Source organism: Puntigrus tetrazona, unplaced genomic scaffold, assembly GCF_018831695.1.
Source record: "Puntigrus tetrazona isolate hp1 unplaced genomic scaffold, ASM1883169v1 S000000983, whole genome shotgun sequence".
NCBI lineage: Eukaryota > Metazoa > Chordata > Actinopteri > Cypriniformes > Cyprinidae > Puntigrus > Puntigrus tetrazona.
Window position 1 is genome coordinate 1 of NW_025048578.1, and position 25,235 is coordinate 25,235.

Consider the following 25,235-nt stretch of genomic DNA (forward strand, 5'->3'; position numbering starts at 1 on the left):
TATTTAAAACTCCACGGCCTCCGGGCATCTGACAGCATTACAATCTCTTGCAAAATGTCCCTCTCTAACACTTATAGGCACTTAAAAATCTGGGCATTCCTATCTTTAAGCAGGTGTCCTGGGCTCATGCACAGCCTACAGGTCTTCACCTGATGGCTGTGCATCACCCTAAACTCTCTGCGGCCTACGGCTGTTTCCAACTTTGTGCTATGGCAGCGATGTCACTTCTTTGGAGAATCTAACTTTTAGGAACCTTGTTCCGTCCTCAATGTCAGTGCCGGGTAGCATCTTCTTTTAACATTTGACATGGGATTAACTCCCATCCTTCCAATTTCCCTAAAATTTTATTATCATCAAGATAGACAGGCAGCGGGTGCATGGAAGAAACAAAGCGTAATCTCTATTTTGCAATTTTTTTATCTAGCAGTTCACCCCTTTTATTAAAGTCCATCAGTCAATTCCTCACATGCTTCTTCCTTTTCCATTGTAGTTCATATTCTTTTCCTTGCCTTGGTCTGCGCGCCAAAATATTCCCATTTCCACATTTATCCGTCACCGCTTTTATAATATCCCACAGCTCTCTCACCTCACTTACATTCTCCACATTCACAATCTACAGTCGCCTCCTTTAAATATCTTCTTCTGTAAACTTGTCTCTTGTGTCTAGGTTTCCATGTTCTTCTCGTTATTACGATAATCCAGACCAATTAATAAGTTTTGTCATACGTGTCTCGCCATCAGTCCAATGTAGTTTGCCTGTACCTCTTCCTCATTATGATCAAAATGTAATATCGTTTGCCATACTTGCATTCCTGCGTTGCCAGATCAATATATCGTTTCCCATGCTTCTTCCTCGTGCCAGTCCAGAGTCGTTTGCCATGCTTGTTCCTCGTGCCAGTCAGTATCGTTTGCCGTTAATCCGTCCATTGAAAAAAAGGAGAAAAGAAAAATAAAAAGCGTAACCACCCACTCCAGCAAAGCAAAATGCTGCTGTTGGGTGGTTTTATAACTAAGAAAAAACAAACAAAAACTAACTTTAACTAAAGAAAAAAAAGCAAAATACAAAGAGACAAAAATTAACACAAAATGGAGAGAGCCTTCCCTCTCTCCTACTGCAGCCAACAACTTCCTGTGTGCTCTCTAGCGCCAACAGTGTAGTATATCCATGCGAAAGCTATTTGCAAAAGCCCCTATTTTTAAGGTGAGGCACACTAAGTGCCATTATACTAGATAAGTAATGAATGAAATACAAAAATACTTCAAAATGAGCTACATTAAAGAATAGAGCATTAGTTAAGTAGTTAAAAACAGTCAAACTCTGTTTAAAGAACAGCTACTTTAAAGGCAATTGAATTAAATAAGCAGTGAGGGAAAGCAAGAGCTGGTCAAACTTTGGCCACACTAGGGCCAGTGTATTAGATAAGTAGTGAAAAAAACTCAAAACTTACAGCACCTGGTATTCCTAGGCAGTCTCTATCCAAGTACTAACTAGGCCCAACTCTGCAGCTTCTGAGATCAGACGAGATCAGGCGTGAACAGAATTGGGATGGCCAATGGCGAGAAAGCTGCTGCAAAAGCCCCTATTTTAGGTGAGGCTTTTTACACTAAGTGCCATTATACTAGATAAGTAATGAATGAAATACAAAAAAATGCTTCAAAATGAGCTACATTAAAGATAAGAGCATTAGTTAAGTAGTTAAAAACAGTCAAACTCTGTTTAAAGAACAGCTACTTTAAGAGCAGTTGAATTAAATAAGCAGTAAGGAAAGCAAAGAGCTACAGGTCAGAGCTTTGGCCACACTAAGGGCCTGTGTATTAGATAAGTAGTGAAAAAACTCAAAAACTTCACAGCACCTACACTGGTATTCCTAGGCAGTCTCCCATCAGAAGTACTAACTAGGCCCAACTCTGCTTGCTTCTGAGATCAGAGCGAGATCGAGGGCGTGAACAGAGGTAGTATGTCCGTAAGCAAAAGCTTACTGCAAAAGCCCCTATTTTAATGTAAGAGGCACACTAAGTGCCATTATACTAGATAAGTAATGAATGAAATACAAAAAAATGCTTTAAAATGAGCTACATTAAAAGATAAGAGCATTAGTTAAGTAGTTAAAAACAGTCAAACTCTGTTTAAAGAACAGCTAATTTAAAGGCAATTGAATTAAATAAGCAGTAAGGAGAAAGCAAAGAAGCTAGTCAAACTTTTGTATTTTACCACTAAGGGACCAGTGTATTAGATAAGTAGTGAAAAAACTCAAAACTTACAGCACCACAGTATTTCTAGGCAGTCTCCCATCCAAGTACTAACTAGGCCCAACTCTGTAGCTTCTGAGATCCAGGCGAGATCAGGCGTGAACAGGGTGTGGTATGGCCGTAAACAGAAAGCTGCTGCAAAAAGCCCCTATTTTAGGTGAGGCACACTAAGTGCCATTATACTAGATAAGTAATGAATGAAATACAAAAAAATGCTTCAAAATGAGCTACATTAAAAGATAAGAGCATTAGTTAAGTAGTTAAAAACAGTCAAACTCTGTTTAAGAGGCAAAAGCTACTTTAAAGGCAATTGAATTAAATAAACTAGTAAGGGAAAGCAAAAGCTGGTCAAACTTTGGCCACACTAAGGGCCAGTGTATTAGATAAGTAGTGAAAAAACTCAAAAACTTACAGCACACTGGTATTCCTAGAGCAGTCTCTCCCATCCAAGTACTAACTGGGCCCAACTCTGCTTGACTTCTGAGATCCAGGCGAGATCAAGGCGTGAACAGGGTGGTATGGCCGTGCGAAGCAGCTGCTGCAAAAAGCCCCTATTTTGGAGGTGAGGCACACTAAGTGCCATTATACTAGATAAATGAATGAATGAAATACAAAAAAATACTTCAAAATGAGCTACATTAAAGAATAAGAGCATTAGTTAAGTAGTTAAAAACAGTCAAGCTCTGTTTAAAAGAACAGCTACTTTAAAGGCAATTGAATTAAATAACACAGTAAGGGAAAGCAAAGAGCTGGTCAAACTTTGGCCACACTAAGGACCAGTGTATTAGATAAGTAGTGAAAAAACTCAAAACTTACAGCACCTGGTATTTCTAGAGCAGTCTCCCATCCAAGTACTAACTAGGTAACTCTGTAGCTTCTGAGATCAGAGGCGAGGATCAGGGGCGTGAACAGGGTGGGATGGCCGTGGCTAAAGCTGCTGCAAAAAGCCCGCTATTTTAAGGTGAGGCACACTAAATGCCATTATACTAGATAAGTAATGAATGAAATACAAAAAAATACTTCAAAATGAGCTACATTAAAGATAAGAGCATTAGTTAAGTAGTTAAAAACAGTCCAAACTCTGTTTAAAGAACAGCTACTTTAAAGGCAATTGAATTAAATAAGCAGTAAGGAAGCAAAAGCTGGCTGGTCAAACTTTGGCCACACTAAGGGCCAGTGTATTAGATAAGTAGTGAAAAAAACTCAAAACTTACAGCACCTGGTATTCCTAGGCAGTCTCCCATCCAAATACTAACTAGGCGCTCTCATACCAACTACTGAGATCAGAGCAAGATCAAGGCGTGAACAGGGTGGTATGGCCGTGGCAGAAAGCTGCTGCAAAAAGCCCCTATTTTAAAAGGTGAGGCACACTAATTGCCATTATACTAGATAAGTAATGAATGAAATACAAAAAAATGCTTAAAATGAGCTACATTAAAGATAAGAGCATTAGTTAAGTAGTTAAAACAGTCAAACTCTGTTTAAGAACACAGCTACTTTAAAAAGGCAGTTGAATTAAATAAGCATGTAGAGGGGAAAGCAAAGAGGCTGGTCAAACTTTGGCCACACTAAGGGCCAGTGTATTAGATAAGTAGTGAAAAAACTCAAAAACTTACAGCACCTGGTATTCCCTAGGCAGTCTCCCATCCAAGTACTAACTAGGCCCAACTCTGCTTAGCTTCTGAGATCAGACGAGATCAGGCGTGAGCAGGGTGGGATGGCCGTAAGCAGCTGCTGCAAAAAAAGCCCGCTATTTTAGATGGAGGCACACTAAGTGCCATTATACTAGATAAATAATGAATGAAATACAAAAAAATGCTTCAAAATGAGCTACATTAAAGATAAGAGCATTAGTTAAGTAGTTAAAAACAGTCAAACTCTGTTTAAAGAACAGCTACTTCAAAGGCAATTGAATTAAATAAGCAGTAAGAGAAAACAAAGGGCTAGTCAAACTTTGGCCACACTAAGGGCCAGTGTATTAGATAAGTAGTGAAAAACTCAAAACTTACAGCACCTGGTATTCCTAGGCAGTCTCCATCCAAGTACTAACTAGGCCCAACTCTGTAGCTTCTGAGATCCAGGCGAGATCAGGCGTGAACAGAGGTGGTATGGCCAAATGTGCGTAGCTGCTGCAAAAAGCCCCTATTTTTAAGGTGAGGCACACTAGAATTGCCATTATACTAGATAAGTAATGAATGAAATACAAAAAATGCTTTAAAATGAGCTACATTAAAGATAAGAGCATTAGTTAAGTAGTTAAAAACAGTCAAACTCTGTTTAAAGAACAGCTACTTTAAAAGACAATTGAATTAAATAAGCAGTAAGGAAAGCAAAGGCTGGTCAAACTTTGGCCACACTAAAGGCCAGTGTATTAGATAAGTAGTGAAAAAACTCAAAACTTACATGCACCTGGTATTCCTAGGCAGTCTCCCATCCAGAAGTACTAACTAGGCCCAACTCTGTAGCTTCTGAGATCAGGCGAGATCAGGCGTGAACAGAATGTGAGTATGGCCGTGGCGAGCTGCAAAAAACCCCTATTTTAGGTGAGACACACTAAGTGCCATTATACTAGATAAGTAATGAATGAAATGCAAAAGAAAAAATGCTTCGAAATGAGCTACATTAAAGATAGAGCATTAGTTAAGTAGTTAAAAACATTTCAAACTCTGTTTAAAGAACAGCTACTTTAAAGGCAATTGAATTAAATAAGCAGTAGGGAGGAAAGCAAAGAGGCTGGTCAAACTTTGTGTACACTAAAGGCCAGTGTATTAGATAAGTAGTGAAAAAACTCAAAACTTACAGCACCTGGTATTTCCTAGGCAGTCTCCCATCCAAGTACTAACTAGGCCCAACTCTGCTTAGCTTCTGAGATCAGGCGAGACAGGCGTGAACAGGGTGGGATGGCCGTGGCGATGGCTGCTGCAAAAAGCCCCTATTTTTGGGTGAGGCACACTAAGTGCCATTATACTAGATAAGTAATGAATGAAATACAAAAATGCTTTCAAAATAGGCTACATTAAAGAATAAGAGCATTAGTTAAGTAGTTAAAAACAGTCAAACTCTGTTTAAAGAACAGCTACTTTAAAGGCAATTGAATTAAATAAGCAGTAAGGGGAAAGCAAAGAAGCTGGTCAAACTTTGGCCACACTAAGGGCCAGTGTATTAGATAAGTAGTGAAAAAACTCAAAACTTACAGCACCTGGTATTCCTAGGCAGTCTCCCCATCCAAGTACTAACTGAGGCCCAACTCTGCTTAGCTTCTGAGATCAGAGCGAGATCAGGAAGTGAACAGGTGGTGGTGATTGGCCGTGCGAAGCTGCTGCAAAAAGCCCTATTTTAAGGTGGGGCACACTAAAGTTGCCATTATACTAGATAAGTAATGAATGAAATACAAAAAAATACTTCAAAATGAGCTACATTAAAGATAAGAGCATTAGTTAAGTAGTTAAAAACAGTCAAACTCTGTTTAAGAGACAGCTACTTTAAAGGCAATTGAATTAAATAAGCAGTAAGGGAAAGCAAAGAAGCTGGTCAAACTTTGGCCACACTAAGGGCCAGTGTATTAGATAAGTAGTGAAAAAACTCAAAAACTTACAGCACCTGGTATTCCTAGGCAGTCTCCCATCAGAGTACTAACTAGGCCCAACTCTGCCAGCTTCTGAGATCAGACAAGATCAGGCGTGAACATGTGGTATAGCCGTAAGTGAAAGCTACTGCAAAAGCCCCCTATTTTAGGTCAAAGGAGCACACTAATTGCCATTATACTAGATAAGTAATGAATGAAATACAAAAAAATACTTCAAAATGAGCTACATTAAAGATAAGAGCATTAGTTAAGTAGTTAAAAACAGTCAAACTCTGTTTAAAGAACAGCTACTTTAAAGGCAATTGAATTAAATAAGCAGTAGGGGAAAGCAAGAGCTGGTCAAACTTTGGCCACACTAAGAGACCAGTGTATTAGATAAGTAGTGAAAAAACTCAAAACTTACAGCACCTGGTGTTCCTAGGCAGTCTCCCATCCAGGAGTACTAACTAGGCCCAGCTCTGCTTAGCTTCTGAGATCAGGCGAGATCAGGCGTGAACAGGTGGTGGTATGGCCGTGGCAAAGCCTGCTGCAAAAACCCGCTATTTTAAGGTGAGGCACACTAAGTGCCATTATACTAGATAAGTAATGAATGAAATACAAAAAAATGCTTCAAAATGAGCTACATTAAAGATAAGAGCATTAGTTAAGTAGTAGTTAAAAACAGTCAAACTCTGTTTAAAAGAACAGCTACTTTAAAACTAGCAATTGAATTAAATAAGCAGTAAGAGGAAAACAAAGAGCTGGTCAAACTTTGGCCACACTAAGGACCAGTGTATTAGATAAGTAGTGAAAAAACTCAAAAACTTACTGGCACCTGGTATTCCTAGGCAGTCTCCCATCCAAGTACTAACTAGGCCCAACTCTGCTTAGCTTCTGAGATCAGACCAAGATCAGGGCGTGAACAGAGTGGTATGGCCGTAGCGAAAGCTGCTGCAAAAGCCCCTATTTTAAGGTGAGGCACACTAAAGTGCCATTATACTAGATAGTAATGAATGAAATACAAAAAATACTTCAAATGAGCTACATTAAAGATAAGAGCATTAGTTAAGTGGTTAAAAACAGTCAAACTCTGTTTAAAGAACAAAAAAAAGCTACTTCAAAGGCAATTGAATTAAATAAGCAGTAAGGGAAAGCAAGAGCTGAGTCAAACTTTGGCCACACTAAGAGACAGTGTATTAGATAAGTAGTGAAAAAACTCAAAAACTTACAGCACCTGGTATTCCTAGACAGTCTCCCATCCAAGTACTAACTAGGCCCAACTCTGTAGCTTCTGAGATCAGATGAGATCGAGCGTGAACAGGGTGGGATGGCCGTGGCGAAAGCTGCTGCAAAAGACCCCTATTTTAAGGTGAGGGCACACTAGGGTGCCATTATACTAGATAAGTAATGAATGAAATACAAAAAAATACTTCAAATATGAGCTACATTAAAGATACAGAGCATTAGTTAAGTAGTTAAAAACAGTCAAACTCTGTTTAAAGAACAGCTACTTTAAAGAGCAATTGGATTAAATAAGCAGTAAGGAAAGCAAAGAGAGCTGGTCAGGCTTTGGCCACACTAAGGGCCAGTGTATTAGATAAGTAGTGAAAAAACTCAAAACTTACAGCACACCTGGTATTCCTAGGCAGTCTCCCATCAAGTACTAACTAGGCCCAACTCTACTTAGCTTCTGAGATCCAGACAAGGATCAGGCGTGAACAGGTGTGGTATGGCCTAAGTAACAAGCTGCTGCAAAGCCCTATTTTAGGTGAGGCACACTAAGTGCCATTATACTAGATAAGTAATGAATGAAATACAAAAATACTTCAAAATGAGCTACATTAAAGATAAGAGCATTAGTTAAGTAGTTAAAACAGTCAAACTCTGTTTAAGAACGAATTAGCTACTTTAAAGGCCAATTGAATTAAATAAGCAGTAAGGGAAAGCAAAGAAGCTGGTCAAACTTTGGCCAAACTAAGGGCCAGTGTATTAGATGAAGTAGTGAAAAAACTCAAAAACTTACAGCACCTGGTATTCCTAGGCAGTCTCCATCCAGAAGTAACTGCTGGGCCCAACTCTGCTTGCTTCTGAGATCAGGCGAGATCAGGCGTGAACAGGGTGGGATGGCCGTGGCTTGAAAGCTGCTGCAAAAGCCCTATTTTGGGTGAGGCACACTAGAGGTGCCATTATACTGGATAAGTAATGAATGAAATACAAAAAAATACTTCCAAAATGAGCTACATTAAAGATAAGAGCATTAGTTAAGTAGTTAAAAGCAGTCAAACTCTGTTTAAAGAACAGCTACTTTAAAGGCAATTGGATTAAATAAGCAGTAAGGGAAAGCAAAGAGCTGGTCAAACTTTGGCCACACTAAGGCCAGTGTATTAGATAGAAGTAGTGAAAAACTCAAAACTTACAGCACCTGGTATTCCTAGGCAGTCTCCCATCCAAGTACTAACTAGGCCCAACTCTGCTTAGCTTCTGAGATCAGGCGAGATCAGGGCGTGAACAGTGTGTTGTATGGCCGTGCGAAAGCTGCTGCAAAAAGCCCCTATTTTGGGTGAGGCACACTAAGTGCCATTATACTAGATAAGTAATGAATGGAAATACAAAAAATACTTCCAAAATGAGCTACATTAAAGATAAGAGCATTAGTTAAGTATTTAAAAACAGTCAAACTCTGTTTAAAGAACAGCTACTTTAAAGGCAATTGAATTAAATAAGCAGTAAGGGAAAGCAAAGAGAGCTGGTCAAACTTTGGCCACACTAAAGAGCCAGTGTATTAGATAAGTAGTGAAAAAACTCAAAAACTTACAGCACCTGGTATTCCTAGGCAGTCTCCCATCCAAGTACTAACTAAGGCCCAACTCTGCTTAGCTTCTGAGATCAGGGCAGAGATCAGGCGTGAGCAGGGTGGGATGGCAGTAGCGAAGAAGCTGCTGCAAAAAGCCCCTATTTTTAGGTGAGGCACACTAAGTGCCATTATACTAGATAAGTAATGAATGAAATACAAAAAATACTGCTCAAAAATGAGCTACATTAAAAAGATAAGAGCATTAGTTAAGTAGTTAAAAACAGTCAAACTCTGTTTAAAGAACAGCTACTTTAAAGGCAATTGAATTAAATAAGCAGTAAGGGAAAGCAAAGAGCTGGTCAAACTTTGGCCACACTGTAGGAGCCAGTGTATTAGATAAGTAGTGAAAAACTCAAAACTTACAGCACCTGGTATTCCTAGGCAGTCCCCCATCCAAGTACTAACTAGGCCCAACTCTGTAGCTTCTGAGATCAGGCGAGATCAGGCGTGAACAGGGTGGTATGGCCGTGCGCAAGCTGCTGCAAAAGCCCCTATTTTAAGGTGAGGCACACTAGAATTGCCATTATACTAGATAAGTAATGAATGAAATACAAAAAAATACTTCTAAAATGAGCTACATTAAAGATAAGAGCATTAGTTAAGTAGTTAAAACAGTCAAACTCTGTTTAAGAACAGCTACTTTAAAGGCAATTGAATTAAATAAGCAGTAAAGGAAAGCAAAGAGCTGGTCAAACTTTGGCCACACTAAGAGCCAGTGTATTAGATAAGTAGTGAAAAAACTCAAAACTTACAGCACCTGGTATTCCTAGGCAGTCTCCCATCAAGTACTAACTAGGCCCAACTCTGCTTAGCTTCTGAGATCAGGCGAGGATCAGGCGTGAACAGGTGGTATGGCACGTGTGAAAGCTGCTGCAAAAAGCCCCTATTTTTAAGGTGAGGCACACTAAGTGCCATTATACTAGATAAGTAATGAATGAAATACAAAAAATACTTCAAAATGAGCTACATTAAAGATAAGAGCATTAGTTAAGTAGTTAAAAACAGTCAAACTCTGTTTAAAGAACAGCTACTTTAAAAGGCAATTGAATTAAATAAGCAGTAAAGGAAAGCAAAGAGCTGGTCAAACTTTGGCCACACTAAGAGGGCCAGTGTATTAGATAAGTAGTGAAAAAACTCCAAAACTTACAGCACCTGGTATTCCTAGGCAGTCTCCCATCCAAGTACTAACTAGGCCCAGCTCTGCTTAGCTTCTGAGATCAGAGCGAGATCAGGCGTGAACAGGGTGGGATGGCCGTGGCGAAAGCTGCTGCAAAAGCCCCCTATTTTAAGGTGAGGCACACTAGGTGCCATTATACTAGATAAGTAATGAATGAAATACAAAAAATACTTCAAAATAAGGCTACATTAAAGATAAGAGCATTAGTTAAGTAGTTAAAAACAGTCAAACTCTGTTTAAAGAACAGCTACTTTAAAGGCAATTGAATTAAATAAGCAGTAAGGGAAAGCAAGAGAGCTGGTCAAACTTTGGCCACACAGAGGGCCAGTGTATTAGATAAGTAGTGAAAAAACTCAAAACTTTACAGCACCTGGTATTCCTAGGCAGTCTCCCATCCAAGTACTAACTAGGCCCAACTCTGTAGCTTCTGAGATCAGGCGAGATCAGGCGTGAACAGGGTGGGATGGCCGTGGCGAAAGCTGCTGCAAAAAGCCCCCTATTTTAAGGTGAGGCACACTAAGTGCCATTATACTAGATAAAGTAATGAATGAAATACAAAAAAATACTTCAAAATGAGCTACATTAAAGATAAGAGCATTAGTTAAGTAGTTAAAAACAGTCAAACTCTGTTTTAAAGAACAGCTACTTTAAAGGCAATTGAATTAAATAAGCAGTAAAGGAAAGCAAAGAGCTGGTCAAACTTTGGCCACACTAAAGGGCCAGTGTATTAGATAAGTAGTGAAAAAACTCAAAAAACTTACAGCACCTGGTTTTCCTAGGCAGTCTCCCATCAAGTACTAACTAGGCCCAACTCTGTAGCTTCTGAGATCAGGCGAGATCAGGGCGTGAACAGGGGTGAGAACATGGCGTGTGAAAGCTGCAAAAAGCCCCTATTTTAAGGTGAGGCACACTAAGTGCCATTATACTAGATAAGTAATGAATGAAATACAAAAAAAAAAATACTTCAAAATGAGCTACATTAAAGATAAGAGCATTAGTTAAGTAGTTAAAAACAGTCAAACTCTGTTTAAAGAACAGCTACTTTAAAGGCAATTGAATTAAATAAGCAGTAAGGAAAGCAAAGAGCTGGTCAAACTTTTGGCCACACTAAAGAATGATGTATTAGATAAGTAGTGAAAAAACTCAAAACTTACAGCACCTGGTATTCCTAGGCAGTCTCCCATCCAAGTACTAACTAGGCCCAACTCTGTAGCTTCTGAGATCAGAGGCGAGATCAGGCGTGAACTGGAATTGGGATGGCACGTAGCGAAAGCTGCTGCAAAAGCCCCCTATTTTAAGGTAGAGGCACACTAAGTGCCATTATACTAGATAAGTAATGAATGAAATACAAAAAAATACTTCAAAATGAGCTACATTAAAGATAGAGCATTAGTTAAGTAGTTAAAAACAGTCAAACTCTGTTTAAAGAACAGCTACTTTAAAGGCAATTGAATTAAATAAGCAGTAAGGAAAGCAAAGGCTGGTCAAACTTTGGCCACACTAAGAGTCAGTGTATTAGATAAGTAGTGAAAAAACTCAAAACTTACAGCACCTGGTATTCCTAGGCAGTCTCCCATCCAAGTACTAACTAGGCCCAACTCTGCTTAGCTTCTGAGATCAGAGCGAGATCAGGCGTGAACAGGAGTGGGATATGGCCGTGCCCGAAAGCTGCTGCAAAAAGCCCCTATTTTAAGGTGAGGCACACTAAGTGCCATTATACTAGATAAGTAATGAATGAAATACAAAAAATACTTCAAAATGAGCTACATTAAAGATAAGGCATTAGTTAAGTAGTTAAAAACAGTCAAACTCTGTTTAAAGAACAACTACTTCAAAGGCAATTGAATTAAATAAGCAGTAAGGGAGAAAGCAAAAGAAGCTGGTCAAACTTTGGCCACACTAAGGGCCAGTGTATTAGATAAGTAGTGAAAAAACTCAAAAACTTACAGCACCTGGTATTCCTAGGCAGTCTCCCATCCAAGTACTAAGTAGGCCCAACTCTGCTTAGCTTCTGAGATCAGGCGAGATCAGGCGTGAACAGGGGGTGGGATGGCCGTGTGCAGAAGCTGCTGCAAAAAAGCCCCTATTTTAAGGTGAGACACACTAAGTGCCATTATACTAGATAAGTAATGAATGAAATACAAAAAATACTTCAAAATAGGCTACATTAAAGATAAGAGCATTGGTTAAGTAGTTAAAAACAGTCAAACTCTGTTTTAAAGAACAGCTACTTTAAAGGCAATTGAATTAAATAAGCAGTAAGGAAAGCAAAGAAGCTGGTCAAACTTTGGCCACACTAGGGCCAGTGTATTAGATAAGTAGTGAAAAAACTCAAAAACTTACAGCACCTGGTATTCCTAGGCAGTCTCCCATCCAGAAGTACTAACTAGGCCCAACTCTGGCAGCTTCTGAGATCAGGCGAGATCAGGCGTGAACAGGGTGGGATGGCCGTAAGCAGAAAGCTGCTGCAAAAGCCCCTATTTTAAGGTGAGGCACACTAGGGTGCCCATTATACTAGATAAGTAATGAATGAAATACAAAAAAAAATGCTTCAAAATGAGCTACATTAAAGATAAGAGCATTAGTTAAGTAGTTAAAAACAGTCAAACTCTGTTTAAAGAACAGCTACTTTAAAGGCAATTGAATTAAATAAGCAGTAAAAGGAAAGCAAAGAGCTGGTCAAACTTTGGCACACACTAAGGCCAGTGTATTAGATGAAGTAGTGAAAAAACTCAAAACTTTTAGCACCTGGTATTCCTAGGCAGTCTCCCACATCCAAGTACTAACTAGGCCCAACTCTGCAGCCTACAGAGATCAGGCGAGATCAGGCGTGAACAGATTGGGATGGCCGTGTAGCTTTGCATAAAAGCCCCTATTTTTAGGTGAGGCAGGCACTAAGTGCCATTATACTAGATAAGTAATGAATGAAATACAAAAAAAATACTTCAAAATGAGCTACATTAAAGATAAGAGCATTAGTTAAGTAGTTAAAAACAGTCAAACTCTGTTTAAAGAACAGCTACTTTAAAGGCAATTGAATTAAAAATAAGCAGTAAGGGAAAGCAAGCTGGTCAAACTTTGGCCACACTAAGAGGCCAGTGTATTAGATAAGTAGTGAAAAAACTCAAAAACTTACAGCACCTGGTATTCCTAGACAGTCTCCCCATACAAGTACTAACTAGGCCCAACTCTGTAGCTTCTGAGATCAGGCGAGATCAGGCGTGAACAGAGGGTGTGGGATGGCAGTGCCCAGCCTGCTGCAAAAGCCCCCTATTTTAAGGTGAGGAACACTAAGTGCCATTATACTAGATAAGTAATGAATGAAATACAAAAAAATACTTCCAAAATGAGGCTACATTAAAGATAAGAGCATTAGTTAAGTAGAGATTAAAAACAGTCAAACTCTGTTTAAAGAACAGCTACTTTAAGAGGCAATTGAATTAAATAAGCAGTAAGAGAGAAAACAAAGAGCTACAGTCAAACTTTGGCCACACTAAGAGACCAGTGTATTAGATAAGTAGTGAAAAACTCAAAAACACAGCACCTGGTATTCCTAGGCAGTCCCATCCAAGTACTAACTAGGCCCAACTCTGCTTAGCTTCACTGAGATCAGAGCGAGATCAGGCGTGAACAGGTGTGGTATGGCCGTGTGAAAGCAGCTGCAAAAAGCCCCTATTTTTAAGGTGAGGCACACTAGAAGTGCCATTATACTAGATAAGTAATGAATGAAATACAAAAAATACTTCAAAATGAGCTACATTAAAGATAAGAGGCATTAGTTAAGTGAGTTAAAAACAGTCAAACTCTGTTTAAAGAACAGCTACTTTAAAGTCAATTGAATTAAATAAGCAGTAAAGGGGAAAGCAAAGAAGCTGGTCAAACTTTGGCCACACTAAGGGCCAGTGTATTAGATAGAAGTAGTGAAAAAACTCAAAACTTACAGCACCTGGTATTCCCTAGGCAGTCTCTCCCATCAGAGAGTACTAACTAGGCCCAACTCTGCTTAGCTTCTGAGATCAGGCGAGATCAGGCGTGAACAGGGTGGTATGGCCAAACGTGAAAAGCTGCTGCAAAAAGCCCCCTATTTTAAGGTGAGGCACACTAAGTGCCATTATACTAGATAAGTAATGAATGAAATACAAAAAAAAATACTTCTAAAATGAGCTACATTAAAGATAAGAGCATTAGTTAAGTAGTTAAAACAGTCAAACTCTGTTTAAGAACAGCTACTTTAAAGGCAATTGAATTAAATAAGCAGTAAGGGAAAGCAAGAGCTGGTCAAACTTTGGCCCACACTAAGGGCCAGTGTATTAGATAAGTAGTGAAAAAACTCAAAACTTGGCAGCATACCTGGTATTCCTAGGCAGTCTCCCATCCAGATTACTAACTAGGCCCAACTCTGCCCAGCTTCTGAGATCGGAAGGCGAGATCAGGCGTGAACAGGGTGGTATGGCCGTGTGAAAGCTGCTGCAAAAAGCCCCTATTTTAAGGTGGGGCACACTAAGTGCCATTATACTAGATAAGTAATGAATGAAATACAAAAAATACTTCAAAATGAGCTACATTAAAGATAAGAGCATTAGTTAAGTAGTTAAAAACAGTCAAACTCTGTTTAAAGAACAGCTACTTTAAAGGCAATTGAATTAAATAAGCAGTAAGGAAAGCAAAGAGCTGGTCAAACTTTGGCCACACTAAGAGGCCAGTGTATTAGATAAGTAGTGAAAAACTCAAAACTTACAGCACCTGGTATTCTAGACAGTCTCCCATCCAAGTACTAACTAGGCCCAACTCTGCTTAGCTTCTGAGATCAGAGCGAGATCAGGCGTGAACAGGAATTGGGATGGCCGTGCAGAAAGCTGCTGCAAAAAGCCCCTATTTTAAGGTGAGGCACACTAAGTGCCATTATACTAGATAAGTAATGAATGAAATACAAAAAAATACTTCAAAATGAGCTACATTAAAGATAAGAGCATTAGTTAAGTAGTTAAAAACAGTCAAACTCTGTTTAAGAACAGCTACTTTAAAGGCAATTGAATTAAATAAGCAGTAAGGGGAAAGCAAGAAGCTGGTCAAACTTTGGCCACACTAAGAGGCCAGTGTATTAGATAAGTAGTGAAAAAACTCAAAAACTTACAGCACCTGGTATTCCTAGGCAGTCTCCCATCCAAGTACTAACTAGGCCCAACTCTGCCTTAGCTTCTGAGATCAGACGAGATCAGGCGTGAACAGAGGGTGGGATGGCCGTAAGCAAAGCTGCTGCAAAAAGCCCCTATTTTAAGGTGAGGCACACTAAATTGCCATTATACTAGATAAGTAATGAATGAAATACAAAAAAATACTTCAAAATGAGCTACATTAAAGATAAGAGCATTAGTTAAGTAGTTAAAAACAGTCAAACTCTGTTTAAAGAACAGCTACTTTAAAGGCAATTGAATTAAATAAGCAGTAAGGGAAAGCAAAGAGCTGGTCAAACTTTGGCCACACTAAGGGCCAGTGTATTAGATAAGTAGTGAAAAAACTCCAAAACTTACAGCACCTGGTATTCCTAGGCAGTCTCCCATCCAAGTACTAACTAGGCCCAACTCTGTAGCTTCTGAGATCAGGCGAGATCAGGCGTGAACAGAGGTGGGATGGCCGTGAAAAAAAGCTGCTGCAAAAAGCCCCCCTATTTTTAAGGTGAGGCACACTAAGTGCCATTATACTAGATAAGTAATGAATGAAATACAAAAAATGCTTCAAAATGAGCTACATTAAAGATAAGAGCATTAGTTAAGTAGTTAAAAACAGTCAAACTCTGTTTAAAGAACAGCTACTTTAAAGGCAATTGAATTAAATAAGCAGTAAGGGAAAGCAAGAGCTGGTCAAACTTTGGCCACACTAAGGGCCAGTGTATTAGATAAGTAGTGAAAAAACTCAAAAACTTACAGCACCTGGTATTCCTAGGCAGTCTCCCATCCAAGTACTAACTAGGCCCAACTCTGCTTAGCTTCTGAGATCAGGCGAGATCAGGCGTGAACAGGTGGGATGGCCGTGGCGAAGAAAGCTGCTGCAAAAAGCCCTATTTTAAGGTGAGGCACACTAAATTGCCATTATACTAGATAAGTAATGAATGAAATACAAAAAATACTTCAAAATAGGCTACATTAAAGATAAGAGCATTAGTTAAGTAGTTAAAAACAGTCAAACTCTGTTTAAAGAACAGCTACTTTAAAGGCAATTGAATTAAATAAGCAGTAAGGAAAGCAAAGAGCTGGTCAAACTTTGGCCACACTAAGGGCCAGTGTATTAGATAAGTAGTGAAAAAACTCAAAACTTACAGCACCTGGTATTCCTAGGCAGTCTCCCATCCAAGTACTAACTAGGCCCAACTCTGCTTAGCTTCTGAGATCAGGCGAGATCAGGCGTGAACAGGGTGGGATGGCCGTAAGCAAAGCTGCCATAAAAGCCCCTATTTTAAAGGTGAGGCACACTAAGTGCCATTATACTAGATAAGTAATGAATGAAATACAAAAAATACTTCAAAATGAGCTACATTAAAGATAAGAGCATTAGTTAAGTAGTTAAAAACAGTCAAACTCTGTTTAAAGAACAGCTACTTTAAAGGCAATTGAATTAAATAAGCAGTAAAGGGAAAGCAAAGAGCTGGTCAAACTTTGGCCACACTAAGGGCCAGTGTATTAGATAAGTAGTGAAAAAACTCAAAAACTTACAGCACCTGGTATTCCTAGGCAGTCTCCCATCCAAGTACTAACTAGGCCCAACTCTGCTTAGCTTCTGAGATCAGGCGAGATCAGGCGTGAACAGGGTGGGATGGCGTTAGCGAAAGCTGCTGCAAAAAGCCCCTATTTTAAGGTGAGGCACACTAAGTGCCATTATACTAGATAAGTAATGAATGAAATACAAAAAATACTTCAAAATGAGCTACATTAAAGATAAGAGCATTAGTTAAGTAGTTAAAAACAGTCAAACTCTGTTTAAAGAACAGCTACTTTAAAGGCAATTGAATTAAATAAGCAGTAAAGGAGAGAAAGCAAGAGCTGGTCAAACTTTGGCCACACTAAGAGACCAGTGTATTAGATAAGTAGTGAAAAAACTCAAAACTTACAGCACCTGGTATTCCTAGGCAGTCTCCCATCAAGTACTAACTAGGCCCAACTCTGCCTTAGCTTCTGAGATCAGGCGAGATCAGGCGTGAACAGATTGGTATGGCCGTGTGAAAGCTGCTGCAAAAAGCCCCTATTTTAAGGTGAGGCACACTAAGTGCCATTATACTAGATAAGTAATGAATGAAATACAAAAAAATACTTCAAAATGAGCTACATTAAAGATAAGAGCATTAGTTAAGTAGTTAAAAACAGTCAAACTCTGTTTAAAGAACAGCTACTTTAAAAGGCAATTGAATTAAATAAGCAGTAAGGGAAAGCAAAGAGCTGGTCAAACTTTGGCCACACTAAGGGCCAGAGTATTAGATAAGTAGTGAAAAAACTTAAAAAACTTACAGCACCTGGTATTCCTAGGCAGTCTCCCATCCAAGTACTAACTAGGCCCAACTCTGCTTAGCTTCTGAGATCAGACGAGATCAGGCGTGAACAGGGTGGGATGGCCGTAAGCGAAAGCTGCTGCAAAAGCCCTATTTTAAGGTGAGGCACACTAAGTGCCATTATACTAGATAAGTAATGAATGAAATACAAAAAAATACTTCAAAATGAGCTACATTAAAGATAAGAGCATTAGTTAAGTAGTTAAAAACAGTCAAACTCTGTTTAAAGAACAGCTACTTTAAAGGCAATTGAATTAAATAAGCAGTAAGGGAAAGCAAAGAGCTGGTCAAACTTTGGCTACACTAAGGGCCAGTGTATTAGATAAGTAGTGAAAAAACTCAAAAACTTACAGCACCTGGTATTCCTAGGCAGTCTCCCATCCAAGTACTAACTAGGCCCAACTCTGTAGCTTCTGAGATCAGGCGAGATCAGGCGTGAACAGGGTGGTATGGCCGTGGCAAAAGCTGCTGCAAAAGCCCCTATTTTAAGGTGAGGCACACTAAGTGCCATTATACTAGATAAGTAATGAATGAAATACAAAAAATACTTCAAAATGAGCTACATTAAAGATAAGAGCATTAGTTAAGTAGTTAAAAACAGTCAAACTCTGTTTAAAGAACAGCTACTTTAAAGGCAATTGAATTAAATAAGCAGTAAGGGGAAAGCAAAGAGCTGGTCAAACTTTGGCCACACTAAGGGCCAGTGTATTAGATAAGTAGTGAAAAAACTCAAAACTTACAGCACCTGGTATTCCTAGGCAGTCTCCCATCCAAGTACTAACTAGGCCCAACTCTGCTTAGCTTCTGAGATCAGACAAGATCAGGCGTGAACAGGGTGGGTATGGCCGTGCGAAAGCTGCTGCAAAAGCCCCTATTTTAAGGTGAGGCACACTAAGTGCCATTATACTAGATAAGTAATGAATGAAATACAAAAAATACTTCAAAATGAGCTACATTAAAGATAAGAGCATTAGTTAAGTAGTTAAAAACAGTCAAACTCTGTTTAAAGAACAGCTACTTTAAAGGCAATTGAATTAAATAAGCAGTAAGGAAAGCAAAGAGCTGGTCAAACTTTGGCCACACTAAGGGCCAGTGTATTAGATAAGTAGTGAAAAAACTCAAAAACTTACAGCACCTGGTATTCCTAGGCAGTCTCCCATCCAAGTACTAACTAGGCCCAACTCTGTAGCTTCTGAGATCAGGCGAGATCAGGCGTGAACAGGGTGGTATGGCCGTGTGAAAGCTGCTGCAAAAAGCCCCTATTTTAAGGTGAGGCACACTAGGTGCCATTATACTAGATAAGTAATGAATGAAATACAAAAAAATACTTCAAAATGAGCTACATTAAAGATAAGAGCATTAGTTAAGTAGTTAAAAACAGTCAAACTCTGTTTAAAGAACAGCTACTTTAAAGGCAATTGAATTAAATAAGCAGTAAGGGAAAGCAAAGAGCTGGTCAAACTTTGGCCACACTAAAGGCCAGTGTATTAGATAAGTAGTGAAAAAACTCAAAACTTACAGCACCTGGTATTCCTAGGCAGTCTCCCATCCAGAAGTACTAACTAGGCCCAACTCTGTAGCTTCTGAGATCAGACGAGATCAGGCGTGAACAGGGTGGTATGGCCGTGGCGAAAAGCTGCTGCAAAAAGCCCTATTTTAAGGTGAGGCACACTAAGTGCCATTATACTAGATAAGTAATGAATGAAATACAAAAAAATACTTCAAAATGAGCTACATTAAAGATAAGAGCATTAGTTAAGTAGTTAAAAACAGTCAAACTCTGTTTAAAGAACAGCTACTTTAAAGGCAATTGAATTAAATAAGCAGTAAAGGAAAGCAAAGAGCTGGTCAAACTTTGGCCACACTAAGGGCCAGTGTATTAGATAAGTAGTGAAAAAACTCAAAAACTTACAGCACCTGGTATTCCTAGGCAGTCTCCCATCCAAGTACTAACTAGGCCCAACTCTGCTTAGCTTCTGAGATCAGGCAGATCAGGCGTGAACAGGGTGGGATGGCCGTGTGAAAGCTGCTGCAAAAAGCCCCTATTTTAGGTGAGGCACACTAGAAGTGCCATTATACTAGATAAGTAATGAATGAAATACAAAAAAATACTTCAAAATGAGCTACATTAAAGATAAGAGCATTAGTTAAGTAGTTAAAAACAGTCAAACTCTGTTTAAAGAACAGCTACTTTAAAGGCAATTGAATTAAATAAGCAGTAAGGGAAAGCAAAAGAGCTGGTCAAACTTTGGCCACACTAAGGGCCAGTGTATTAGATAAGTAGTGAAAAACTCAAAACTTACAGCACCTGGTATTCCTAGGCAGTCTCCCATCCAGAAGTACTAACTAGGCCCAACTCTGCTTAGCTTCTGAGATCAGATCAGGCGTGAACAGGGTGGGATGGCCGTTAGCAGAAAGCTGCTGCAAAAAGCCCCTATTTTAAGGTGAGGCACACTAAGTGCCATTATACTAGATAAGTAATGAATGAAATACAAAAAAATACTTCAAAATGAGCTACATTAAAGATAAGAGCATTAGTTAAGTAGTTAAAAACAGTCAAACTCTGTTTAAAGAACAGCTACTTTAAAGGCAATTGAATTAAATAAGCAGTAAGGGAAAGCAAAGAGCTGGTCAAACTTTGGCCACACTAAGGGCCAGTGTATTAGATAAGTAGTGAAAAAACTCAAAAACTTACAGCACCTGGTATTCCTAGGCAGTCTCCCATCCAAGTACTAACTAGGCCCAACTCTGTAGCTTCTGAGATCAGGCGAGATCAGGCGTGAACAGGGTGGTATGGCCGTGTAGCGAAAGCTGCAAAAAGCCCTATTTTAAGGTGAGGCACACTAAGTGCCATTATACTAGATAAGTAATGAATGAAATACAAAAAATACTTCAAAATGAGCTACATTAAAGATAAGAGCATTAGTTAAGTAGTTAAAAACAGTCAAACTCTGTTTAAAGAACAGCTACTTTAAAGGCAATTGAATTAAATAAGCAGTAAGGGAAAGCAAAGAGCTGGTCAAACTTTGGCCACACTAAGGGCCAGTGTATTAGATAAGTAGTGAAAAAACTCAAAAACTTACAGCACCTGGTATTCCTAGGCAGTCTCCCATCCAAGTACTAACTAGGCCCAACTCTGCTTAGCTTCTGAGATCAGGCGAGATCAGGCGTGAACAGGGTGTGGTATGGCCGTAAGCAAAAGCTGCTGCAAAAAGCCCCTATTTTAAGGTGAGGCACACTAAGTGCCATTATACTAGATAAGTAATGAATGAAATACAAAAAATACTTCAAAATGAGCTACATTAAAGATAAGAGCATTAGTTAAGTAGTTAAAAACAGTCAAACTCTGTTTAAAGAACAGCTACTTTAAAGGCAATTGAATTAAATAAGCAGTAAGGGAAAGCAAAGAGCTGGTCAAACTTTGGCCACACTAAGGGCCAGTGTATTAGATAAGTAGTGAAAAAAACTCAAAAACTTACAGCACCTGGTATTCCTAGGCAGTCTCCCATCCAAGTACTAACTAGGCCCAACTCTGTAGCTTCTGAGATCAGGCGAGATCAGGCGTGAACAGGGTGGGATGGCCGTAAGCGAAAGCTGCTGCAAAAGCCCCTATTTTAAGGTGAGGCACACTAAGTGCCATTATACTAGATAAGTAATGAATGAAATACAAAAAATACTTCAAAATGAGCTACATTAAAGATAAGAGCATTAGTTAAGTAGTTAAAAACAGTCAAACTCTGTTTAAAGAACAGCTACTTTAAAGGCAATTGAATTAAATAAGCAGTAAGGAAAGCAAAGAGCTGGTCAAACTTTGGCCACACTAAGGGCCAGTGTATTAGATAAGTAGTGAAAAAACTCAAAACTTACAGCACCTGGTATTCCTAGGCAGTCTCCCATCCAAGTACTAACTAGGCCCAACTCTGCTTAGCTTCTGAGATCAGGCGAGATCAGGCGTGAACAGGGTGGTATGGCCGTGTGAAAGCTGCTGCAAAAGCCCCTATTTTAAGGTGAGGCACACTAAGTGCCATTATACTAGATAAGTAATGAATGAAATACAAAAAAATACTTCAAAATGAGCTACATTAAAGATAAGAGCATTAGTTAAGTAGTTAAAAACAGTCAAACTCTGTTTAAAGAACAGCTACTTTAAAGGCAATTGAATTAAATAAGCAGTAAGGGAAAGCAAAGAGCTGGTCAAACTTTGGCCACACTAAGGGCCAGTGTATTAGATAAGTAGTGAAAAAACTCAAAAACTTACAGCACCTGGTATTCCTAGGCAGTCTCCCATCCAGAAGTACTAACTAGGCCCAACTCTGCTTAGCTTCTGAGATCAGGCGAGATCAGGCGTGAACAGGGTGTGGTATGGCCGTAAGCGAAAGCTGCTGCAAAAAGCCCCTATTTTAAGGTGAGGCACACTAAGTGCCATTATACTAGATAAGTAATGAATGAAATACAAAAAATACTTCAAAATGAGCTACATTAAAGATAAGAGCATTAGTTAAGTAGTTAAAAACAGTCAAACTCTGTTTAAGAAACAGCTACTTTAAAGGCAATTGAATTAAATAAGCAGTAAGGGAAAGCAAAGAGCTGGTCAAACTTTGGCCACACTAAGGGCCAGTGTATTAGATAAGTAGTGAAAAAACTCAAAACTTACAGCACCTGGTATTCCTAGGCAGTCTCCCATCCAAGTACTAACTAGGCCCAACTCTGCTTAGCTTCTGAGATCAGGCGAGATCAGGCGTGAACAGGGTGGGATGGCCGTAAGCGAAAGCTGCTGCAAAAAAAGCCCTATTTTTAAGGTGAGGCACACTAAGTGCCATTATACTAGATAAGTAATGAATGAAATACAAAAAAATACTTCAAAATGAGCTACATTAAAGATAAGAGCATTAGTTAAGTAGTTAAAAACAGTCAAACTCTGTTTAAAGAACAGCTACTTTAAAGGCAATTGAATTAAATAAGCAGTAAGGAAAGCAAAGAGCTGGTCAAACTTTGGCCACACTAAGGGCCAGTGTATTAGATAAGTAGTGAAAAACTCAAAAACTTACAGCACCTGGTATTCCTAGGCAGTCTCCCATCCAAGTACTAACTAGGCCCAACTCTGCTTAGCTTCTGAGATCAGGCGAGATCAGGCGTGAACAGGGTGGTATGGCCGTGGCGAAAGCTGCTGCAAAAAGCCCCTATTTTTAAGGTGAGGCACACTAAGTGCCATTATACTAGATAAGTAATGAATGAAATACAAAAAATACTTCAAAATGAGCTACATTAAAGATAAGAGCATTAGTTAAGTAGTTAAAAACAGTCAAACTCTGTTTAAAGAACAGCTACTTTAAAGGCAATTGAATTAAATAAGGCCAGTGTATTAGATTAGTAGTGAAAAAACTCAAAACTTACAGCACCTGGTATTCCTAGGCAGTCTCCCATCCAAGTACTAACTAGGCCCAACTCTGCTTAGCTTCTGAGATCAGGCGAGATCAGGCGTTTTTTTTTTTTTTTTTTTTTTTTTTTTATTATCAAAGTATCAAATCAATACAACTCATTAACACAGTGTGACATAGCCATTCATACAATAAACGCAAAATCCTCCATTCAAATTTTCACATCACCAAACATTTACACACATATAATCATCCTATGTCATTTAACATTACAAATATAATTCTCCATCTTTAGAAATTTAAACTCAATCCTCCTTTGTCTTCCACAGATATAAGTCTATATCCATTAATAAAAGCTTTTTCAAAAACATCTTTGCTCAGATATTTCCACATTAGATAAATACTTTTTCCACAACAGTCCTGAACATCACAGCTACGTCCACTTTTTCCCTTCATAATATGCCAAATTCCTCCTCGCCCATATTGCATACCTTGCATGACTTAAAATAAAGTTACACAAATTAACCTTCTTATCCTTATGATTCATACATTCACCAAATAAAAACAATTTTTTCCATTCATTTCCTGTTACATCTTTTCCCCATTCCTCCTTTACCACATTTTTCAATTTTTCATGAAACACAACAAGCTCTTTGCATTCAAAAAGATATGCATCAAAGTCTCGGGTCAATCTTACATACATCACATTCTCTGTTCACATTCTTATTTATTTGATGAATTACCACCTTTGTATATATTCTATTATGTCTTAATTTGAAGTCTAAATTTTCACAGTCCAGTCCATTATATTTCACACTTAAATTCTTCCATATTGTTTTAACGTTAAATCCTGGGAAGAGTTTTGGCCAAACAGCTTCTGATGCAGGCAATTTAATTTCCCTTTTCAGGAATATTTTATATATCAGCTTAGTATTTATATCAGCTAAAGGTTTCTTTTTACCATTTTCAACATAAAACATTTCTGGCATTCCCAATTTCCCGGTTTAACCGTTTCCCTCTCAATCCCTTCCACCCAGCTCCTGGGCAAACTTATTTTAATGTTTTCACATACAGAGTCCACTTTTGATTTTTCAATTTCCTCATCCCACTCTACCACATAATCATAAATGGCTCTATTTGGTAAAAACCTTTTATGTATTCATAAGCCATATCCTTTACCTGTCTTACTCCTGCTTTCATGTACAGTCTATTATAAAACATTTTCCCTTTCATCCGTATCTTTGGGTTCAAAAATATTGGCTGCTTGTGTATTTGGTTTATATTTTCACACTCGTACTCGACATTCACTAAAAATTCAGACCATGCACTCAATACTTCTTTATAAAACAGTGGCATATCTTCAATCATTGGCTTCTTTAAGGCCATGAATATCCCTTCTTCTCCACAACCACTACTTTTGTCCAGAAGATCTCTCATAAAACCCTTCCATCCATATTCCACTTTATCATATAAGTACTTCTTTATTGTTTTCACTCTTACTGCTTTCCCTTTTACATCTAAATCAATCAGCCTCAACCCACCCTCCTTGTAATCTGCTATTAATGTTTTTGTTGATATTTTCACTCCTTTCCCCCTCCACAAAAATGTGTTCACAACCTCCCTCATTTCATTCAACACCCAATCCGGTAGATCAATTACTCCCATCACATAATTACATTTAACAAGCAATAGTGAATTAACTACAACTACCATTCCTCTTAATCTTAAATCTCTTAATCTCCAAAACTGTAAAACCTGTTTTATTTTATTTAAAATCCCAGTCCATGTAGCATCTCTCGCCTCTTTTGCATTTACTCCTATATTCACACCTAAAATCTTTATATATTCTTTCGCTACTTTAAAAGGAATATCTTGTCCTTCTATATCTGTTCCACCTACACTCATTATTTCTGATTTATCAACATTTATTTTAGCACCTGATGCTTTACCGTATGTTTCCATATGTTTCATTACCCTATTTATACTCTCTCTATCTTTGACTGTAAATGTTGTGTCATCTGCATACTGATGAATTATGCTCATTCCCCCATATGGAATTTGGATTCCTTTTATTTCCTTATCTTTTTTAACTAATGTTGCCAAAGGATCAGCCGTTATCGAATACAGCAATGCCGACAACGGACATCCCTGCCTAACTGACCTCTCTATAGGAAATGAGTCTGTTAAAACACCATTAATCTTTACACAACTTTTTGAATTACTATACAACAACTTTATCCATCTTAAAATCCTCTCCCGAAACCGAATCTTCTCATTACTTGCTCTATAAAACTGTGCTCTACCCTATCAAATGCCTTATTTAAATCCATACTTAAAATCAAACCCCCCTCCCCATCCTTTCCCATTTTGTCCACAACATCTCTTATTGTGCACACTGTATCTGAAATATCCCTGCCTGGTATACTATATGCTTGACTTGGTGATATTATACTCCCCACTATCTCTTTTAT

General features: G+C 38.6%; 20 pseudogenes; all 20 read right to left on the reverse strand.

The window, feature by feature from the left end:
- Positions 1–3,859: 3,859 nt before the first annotated feature.
- Positions 3,860–3,979, reverse strand: LOC122338342 (annotated as a pseudogene).
- A 5,046-nt stretch (positions 3,980–9,025) lies between these two features.
- Positions 9,026–9,142, reverse strand: LOC122338313 (annotated as a pseudogene).
- A 667-nt stretch (positions 9,143–9,809) lies between these two features.
- On the reverse strand, positions 9,810–9,929 carry LOC122338368 (annotated as a pseudogene).
- Positions 9,930–11,786: 1,857 nt separating this feature from the next.
- LOC122338318 lies at positions 11,787–11,907 on the reverse strand (annotated as a pseudogene).
- A 3,066-nt stretch (positions 11,908–14,973) lies between these two features.
- LOC122338357 lies at positions 14,974–15,095 on the reverse strand (annotated as a pseudogene).
- Positions 15,096–16,156: 1,061 nt separating this feature from the next.
- On the reverse strand, positions 16,157–16,275 carry LOC122338337 (annotated as a pseudogene).
- A 274-nt stretch (positions 16,276–16,549) lies between these two features.
- Positions 16,550–16,667, reverse strand: LOC122338365 (annotated as a pseudogene).
- A 277-nt stretch (positions 16,668–16,944) lies between these two features.
- LOC122338315 lies at positions 16,945–17,063 on the reverse strand (annotated as a pseudogene).
- A 275-nt stretch (positions 17,064–17,338) lies between these two features.
- On the reverse strand, positions 17,339–17,457 carry LOC122338323 (annotated as a pseudogene).
- A 662-nt stretch (positions 17,458–18,119) lies between these two features.
- Positions 18,120–18,239, reverse strand: LOC122338361 (annotated as a pseudogene).
- Positions 18,240–18,509: 270 nt separating this feature from the next.
- LOC122338309 lies at positions 18,510–18,626 on the reverse strand (annotated as a pseudogene).
- A 665-nt stretch (positions 18,627–19,291) lies between these two features.
- On the reverse strand, positions 19,292–19,409 carry LOC122338308 (annotated as a pseudogene).
- A 273-nt stretch (positions 19,410–19,682) lies between these two features.
- LOC122338317 lies at positions 19,683–19,798 on the reverse strand (annotated as a pseudogene).
- Positions 19,799–20,074: 276 nt separating this feature from the next.
- Positions 20,075–20,191, reverse strand: LOC122338316 (annotated as a pseudogene).
- A 271-nt stretch (positions 20,192–20,462) lies between these two features.
- LOC122338347 lies at positions 20,463–20,583 on the reverse strand (annotated as a pseudogene).
- Positions 20,584–20,858: 275 nt separating this feature from the next.
- Positions 20,859–20,975, reverse strand: LOC122338362 (annotated as a pseudogene).
- Positions 20,976–21,246: 271 nt separating this feature from the next.
- LOC122338353 lies at positions 21,247–21,365 on the reverse strand (annotated as a pseudogene).
- Positions 21,366–21,637: 272 nt separating this feature from the next.
- On the reverse strand, positions 21,638–21,760 carry LOC122338364 (annotated as a pseudogene).
- A 273-nt stretch (positions 21,761–22,033) lies between these two features.
- Positions 22,034–22,152, reverse strand: LOC122338338 (annotated as a pseudogene).
- Positions 22,153–22,427: 275 nt separating this feature from the next.
- On the reverse strand, positions 22,428–22,546 carry LOC122338360 (annotated as a pseudogene).
- Positions 22,547–25,235: the final 2,689 nt, after the last annotated feature.